Source organism: Amblyomma maculatum, chromosome 10 (assembly GCF_055883805.1).
Source record: "Amblyomma maculatum isolate TAMU_Amacu chromosome 10, ASM5588380v1, whole genome shotgun sequence".
In the NCBI taxonomy this organism is placed as follows: domain Eukaryota; kingdom Metazoa; phylum Arthropoda; class Arachnida; order Ixodida; family Ixodidae; genus Amblyomma; species Amblyomma maculatum.
Window position 1 is genome coordinate 67,686,368 of NC_139353.1, and position 7,009 is coordinate 67,693,376.

The window sequence follows — 7,009 nt, forward strand, 5'->3', positions numbered from 1 at the left end:
AAGTTTGAGATCTCCTCTTCAGAGGCACCAGGTTTAGGAAAATAATTTTTCTGTTGATTGGTTTCTTGAATATTAATTCATTAAATATATCCCACGTGTGCTTGGGATTACTGGCAGTAGTAAAGAATTTATTTATATAGTACTTAATTTTAGCTCTTTTGATGTCTTTATTCAGTTTATTTCGCTTTTTTTTTATGGTCGCGGAGATAAGTCTCATCTCTTGTGTTTAAAAATGTTTGGAAGAGGTTATCACGAAATTTCATGCTCTCATATAGTGCAGTGGTTATCCAAGGTTTCCTCAATTTCCTGCGTGTTTTGTGAGGCTGGTGTCGAAAACATTGGTCATATAGTGATTTAAAGGATGATATAAAGACATTATAGGACTTAAAGGACTTAGTCTCATCTATTACGCCCTTCCAGTTGAAATTTAACGCAAGATCAACAATCTTATTCAAGTTAGGTTCGGAGTATATTCTCTGTAATGTTTTTTTTTTTTTTTCATTTGGTCGAGGTGGTGTTTTCCCAGGGAAAAAACAAAATATTGGGAAATAATCACTAATGTCCGATTTTAAAGCGCCCGCTTTTACATCATCAGGATCAAAACTTGTGGCACAGAGGTCAAGTGTGGTTTCCGTGGTGAGTGTTACTCTTGTAGGAACATCGCTTACATTGCAGCATGTATATGCAACTAAAATTTCTTCGAAATTTCTGTACATAGGGTTATCTAAAGTTGCCTTGATATTAAGGTCCCCTACCACAACAGTTTGAAGATTTAGCTGAGAACTTTTATCTAGCAGTCTTTCTGTGAAGGATAAGAAATCTTTAAAACAAGCAGATGGCGGTCTTTACAAAGTAGACAACAATACATCTGAACACTCTATGGCTATAAATTCGTGACTCTCATTCCCTTAAGTTGTGGTATTATTCGATATTGTAAGTCAGAGCGGATATAGATGCACACGCCGCCTCCCCATTTCCTGATCGGCAGGGCATGACACAGTTGTAAACATCAAGTGGAAGGTAATCTTCTTCGGAGGGGAACCATATCTCAGTAAAACAAATCAAATCAAAGGAATGATCTATGTTAGACAAAAGTATCTGAACTTCATCAAATTTATTACGTAGACTTCTCGCATTTAAGCGAAATATTGACAATTTACAATTCGTTTTGAATTGCGGAACAACACAAGTAAAATCTGAAACTGAAATCAATATTTCGACTTACAATACACAAAGGATTGCTTTCATAGCGTCCAAAAAAAAATATCATGTGAGGTGGTCAAGGTCTTCCTTCCCGCGAACAACCGCACTTTCATCGTTTTCGCGTCTTCCTAGGACTTTACCTTTGGCATGCCAAACATATGCATAGCCTGATGCGGCTGCCCATCCCTTGGCCATTGCGAGAAGGTTGCGGGAGCTTCTTGTCATGTTTCCGCAGATATATACGGCATCAGTTCCGCCTTTCACCTATTTTTTGTTCGATAGCCAGTTATCACGCACTTCTCGAACCTGAAACCGCACAATTACTCCGGGCGTCTTGCCTGTTTTCGCATGCAGCCTGTGGAGATGTCTGATGTCATTTCGAGTCACTGGCAGCACTTTAGGTTTAGCGCTATTTCATTCAGTTTCTTCAAGAGATGTTCATTTTCACTAGCAGGAATGCCGTGTATCTCAATGTTTAGGTGCCGGCTACGGTATTGAAGATTATCTATGTCCTATTTGATCTGGATCAAGTTCTTACTAGGACGCAATTTCTCAAGGTCGTCCATTTTTTTCGTCAGATCTTTCGTCAATTTTTCTTGAGTCAGTAGCCTTGACTGGAACTCGTCGAACGTTTCTGACAATAACTGCACAGAAGTTTCCAAACCTTCCACTTTGCCAGAAATAAATACATTTTTCAATCCAATAATATTAGGTACACCGCTATGGTTCTTTTTTTCAATTCTTTGTCCTTCAGGTTCCAAATCGGACTTTTCGCCTTTTGTGGTATCACCTCTGCAAGTGTAACATTTCCAGTTCCATGATTTTTTTCTCTTCGCGTTGTATGTGTCCTCAGTGACACCGGAGCATTCGCCCAAGTGAAAAAGAAATTTGAACTCACAGCAGTTGATTTGGGGTCCGTCCTCGTCAAGTTCTCATTGGCACGCACAACAATGCAACTGGGACATGACTATCTATATCAGTCACTGTTTAACATCAGATAAAACTGCGGCAGCAGCGGCAGGGAGCAAAGTATTTAAAGGAAAAAAGCCACCAACCTCCAAAATTTGAGACAAAGCTCAGCCGCGTCCTTAGCGAGCTGGCGCTGCTGCCGAATGATGGAATATGCCCCTCATTGATTTTCAGTTGCCGCTGGTGTCGCTCGTATAGGGAGGTGATGACTTTCCCAAATTGGCTGTGGCCTTGTTCTTGAGTGTGGCTCAGGCGAGCTGAATGGCTATCCAGTTGGCACTCCTGTGGTCCGGGAATGGTCCCTTTCCTGGTCTTTGTTGATGTCTGCAAAATTTGAGACCAAAGCTCAGCCTCGTCCTTAGCGAGCTGAAGCTGCTGCTGAATGATGGAATATGCCCCTCGTTGATTTTCAATTGCCGGTGGTGTCGCTCGTATAGGGCGGTGATGACGTTCCCAATTTGGCTGTGGCCTTGTTCTTGAGTCTGGCTCAGTCGAGTTGAATGGCTATCCAGTTGGTACTCCTGTGGTCCGGGAATAGTCCCTTTCGTGGTCCTTGTGATTTCTGCAAAATTTGAGACCAAAGCTCAGCCACGTCCTTAGCGAGCTGCCGCTGCTGCTGATTAAAACATGAATGACAGTAAAAAGATCACCACCTCTCAAACAGTGTGGGGCAGGAGTGTTTATTAATGGATATGTATGTGCTGTGTATGTGTGACCAATTCTCAGCCTGCACAGAGCTACTTCTATAAATCTGTCTCGTTTTTCTGTGGTGTACCTGCCTATCCTTGGCTTTATTGTGTGTAGTTTATTTTTTGTGGCTGCGTCCCATTCCTCTTGCCATTGTTGCCGAATCATGCTTTTTATGTGCGGCTTGAGGTCATGATAAGTTATCTTGTCAATGTATGTGTCATTTCGAACGGCAGCTGATGCAGCAAGCCTATCAGCAACCTCGTTGCTTGATATACAACGGTGGCCTGGTACCCAACATAGTGTAATTTTAAGTTCCAACTTATGGACAGACATGAGGTTGTAAAAGAGAGAATTTCGGACATAGTTCTTATGCCACTTCGAAGAAGATAAAAAGGTTAAAACGCTGAGGGAGTCTGTGTAGATTACCGCTGTACGTACTTTGTTTTCAATAATGTGTCTCACAGCTAGCAGAATTCCATGGCATTCAGCAGATAATATGCATGTATGTCTGTTCAGTGTTTTTGAAAGTGAAAATTGCGGTCCATGTGCTGCACAGGACACTTGAGCAGACTGAAGTATCAGTATAATACTCATCGCAAGTGTACTTCGCCTGAAGTGACATGAAGTGCTGCTGTTGGCAATAGGGGATGCGTGCTTCCCCACTTCAAGACCCGACAGGCCACAATTAACAGTGTGCATTTCCCAAGGAGCAATTAGGTCTCTTATGGAAGTTGTATGAAGACTGGTAACCGGAACTTCCAGATATACAATATGCGTGGCAACTCTGATTGGATATGGTGGTTTTAGAGATGGTTTTCTTGAGAAAGAGGCGGCGCAGTTTTTGTCAAGCAGAAGCCGGCGACATGGATGATCCAGTTTCTCATAGTACCTTCATAGCATAAGTTGCACAAGTAAATTCTCTCCTTCGTTGCAGCGACCATCGGATCGCCTCGACATAAAGGCTACCAATTGGGCTAGTTCGAAAAGCGCCCGTGGCGAGGCGAAGGCCGAGGTGGTGCACGGGATCGAGTAATTTTAGTGCAGAGGATGATGCTGACTCATAGACCATCGAGCCATAGTCAATGCGTGATAGAACTACACTATTCAGAAGGCTCAGAAGGCAGTCGCGGTATGTGCTCCATGACCGGGTGAGAGAGAAGTTTAAGCATATTCATTGCGTTAAGACACTTCAGTCGCAACTGTTTTATGTGGGCAATGAAGGAAAGTTTTCTCGTTAACAACTACGCCAAGAGATTTGTGTCCCTTTTAAAAGGCAAGGCTCTGACCATTCAGTGTAATGTTGGGGTCAGGCCTAATGCCACGCTGCTTAGAGAAAGGGCACAAACACTCTTTTCAGAGTTAAATTTAAACCTATTGTCATCAGCCCACATGGACAATTTGTTAACACTTAGTTGAATCTGCCGTTCACAAATGGCCAAGTTGCAAGATTTGAAGCTTATCTGGACGTCATCAACATATACAGAACAAGAAATGATTTTGGCAGCACGTTTTTTAAAGAGTTCATTTTGCTATGAAAAGTGTGCAACTGAGAACATCACCTTGAGGGACACCATTTTCCTGAACGTTTGCATTGAGTATGCATCGCCAACACGAACTTTGAAGGTCAAGAGAGAAGCGGTCGCGGATGATATCATAGCGCCAAGTGGTATCATATGCTTTTTCAAGATCGAAAAAGACAGATAAACAATGTTGTTTATGTACAAAAGCATCCCTTGCATAGGACTCAAAGGCAATGAGGTGATCAGCTGTTGACCGCCCAGCTATGAAACCAGCTTGGGTTTGATGAAAAAGACCATTATATTCAAGGAAATGGAGAAGGCGACGATTTACCATATTTTCAAAAAGCTTACATAGACAGCTGGTAAGTGCAATAGGCCGATAACTAGCAGCAAGCGTGGGTTGTTTCCGGGTTTTAATATAGGGATAACGATCGCTTCCTTCCATGCTTTAGGAAAGCGTCATGTGGCCCATATTTCATTATACAGGCAGAGTAGGGTTTCAAGATTGGCCACATGCAGATGCCTGAGCATTCCATATGTGATCCTGTCAGGACCTGGTTCTGTGTTACCACATGTGTCTAGTGCAATCTTCAGCTCCTGCATGGTGAATGGGCTATTGCACCCTCCTGTGGATGGTCTTTTATCATGTATGTGTTTCTGCTGCTCAGTTGCTTTGTGCCGCAAAAAGGAATCTGTATAGTACGCCGAGCTGAATATGTATTCAAAGTGTTGTCCAAGCGTGTCTACTTGATGTGCAAGAGAGTCACCACTGGTGCTGTCAAGGGGTGTTGCGATTGTGCTATATCCTTTGAGTGCTCTTATCCTGTTGTGACCTTTGTGTGCATCGGAATAACACTTCACGGAAGAAAGGAATGATGACCAGCTTTCTCGCTTGGAGATTCGTCGAACACGTCTGCCATTTGCCTTTGCACGCTTAAAAGCTATTTGGTTTTCGCCTGTATCCCGGGATATCGGCGTAGTTTCGACCATGCCCTGTTTTGAGTTTCACGAGCAGTCTTACATTCTGCATTCCACCAGGGTCTTAGTCTATTTCGTGGCTTACTTGACGTCTGTAGAATGCATCTTTCTGCTGCCTCTATAATGCGCAACGTGATCAAGCGCTCAGCTTCATCAGCGCCTAAGCCAGTAACTGATGAACAAGGCAATGATGAGTGCTCCCTGAACATCTCCAGTTGGCTGCAGATTTAAACTTTCTAGGATTAGACGCATTTTCATTTTTATTGCCTGCATACTTTACAGAGATCGGAAAATGGTCACTTCCATATAGATTGTTAATTACAATCCACACTGTAGCTGCGAAGAGCATTGGGGAGCCGATAGCTAAATCAATGGATGTGTATGTGTTATGTAATATGTTTTAGTATGTTGGCTCTTTTGTGTTAAGTAGGCATGATCCAGAGGACAATAAAAGTTTTTCAATTAGCACACCTCGGGAGTCCGTTCTTATACATCCCCATAATGGATGGTGTGCATTAAAGTCTCCGACCAGCAGCCATGGTTCTGGAATTTGGTCTATCAGCTTTTCAAAATTTTCGCTACATAGCCTATAATCTGGAAGAATGTGCAGAGAACACACTGCTGTTATTTTACCAAAAATTAAGGTTCGTATTGCCTCGGCCTCTAAGTCTGTATTAAGTGAGATGCTTCGGCATGGAATTGTTTTTTGAGTTACAACGGCAACGCCGCAGAGGGGCAAGTGCTGCCTTTCCTATCCTTCCTGAATACAGGATACTTCTTTATGAAACTTGTGCCTGCTGGTTTTAAGTGGGTTTCTTGCAGACAAAGTAGGTTTAATTGGTGCTCGGCAAGGATTTCATACATCATCCAGATTATATAGTAGTCCCCGAGAGTTCCAATGAATGATGCTCTCAGTATACCATTTTTGTAAGTGCGGAATGTGGATTAGAGAGTGGGTTTAAGACTTGCCGCCTTTGTCAGGTGGCTTAACTGGCGTATGTATTTTTCGATTTGAAGCGGTCCGACAGGCACGCCTCTCATTGGCGGACTCCCTAGGCGCCACTGATGCTGCGGAGTCCACGCTCACCTCCATTGCCTGTGGTGAAGGCAAGTAGGCAAGAGGTTTTTAAAGAGGAACCAAATCCCTCTCAGATGGTTTTGGTGTCCCGGGCGTCTGGGAGAAAGTGACTCCCGAGATTGCAAAGATTGGTGCAGCCGTCGGCTGCTTAGTGAGGAGCAGTGGTGGGAGGACGGCAGCAGCATTGCACTGCGTGCCCATCGTTACTACACGCGGCCTGGCCCCTCTGTGGTTTGCGTCAGCATAGGGAGCGGAGAAGAGAACTCTATGTTTCTTCCACGCCTCTCCGTATGATATATTCTCAGTTACCTTTAGATTGATTACTTCCTTTTCGGCCTGAATTGCCACACAGGACCATGAGTACGCAGGGTGTGCGCCCCCCCAGTTCACACACTTGATGTCAGTTGCACTGCAATTATCGGTTTCATGGTCATGTGCGCTGCATTTTGCACAGGTAAGGCGTCCTCGGCATGTCTGGCTACCATGCCCGCACCGCTAACACTTGAAGCGCTGCGGGGGCTTGGTATGTACGGGCTAATTTTTCGTCGGGTGAATTCCACATTGAAGAATT

At 43.8% G+C, this 7,009-nt stretch overlaps 1 pseudogene; it reads right to left on the bottom strand.

Annotated features, from left to right (window-relative positions):
• Nucleotides 1–1,266: 1,266 nt before the first annotated feature.
• On the bottom strand, nt 1,267–6,453 carry LOC146176735 (uncharacterized; annotated as a pseudogene).
• Between the last annotated feature and the right edge of the window lie 556 nt (nt 6,454–7,009).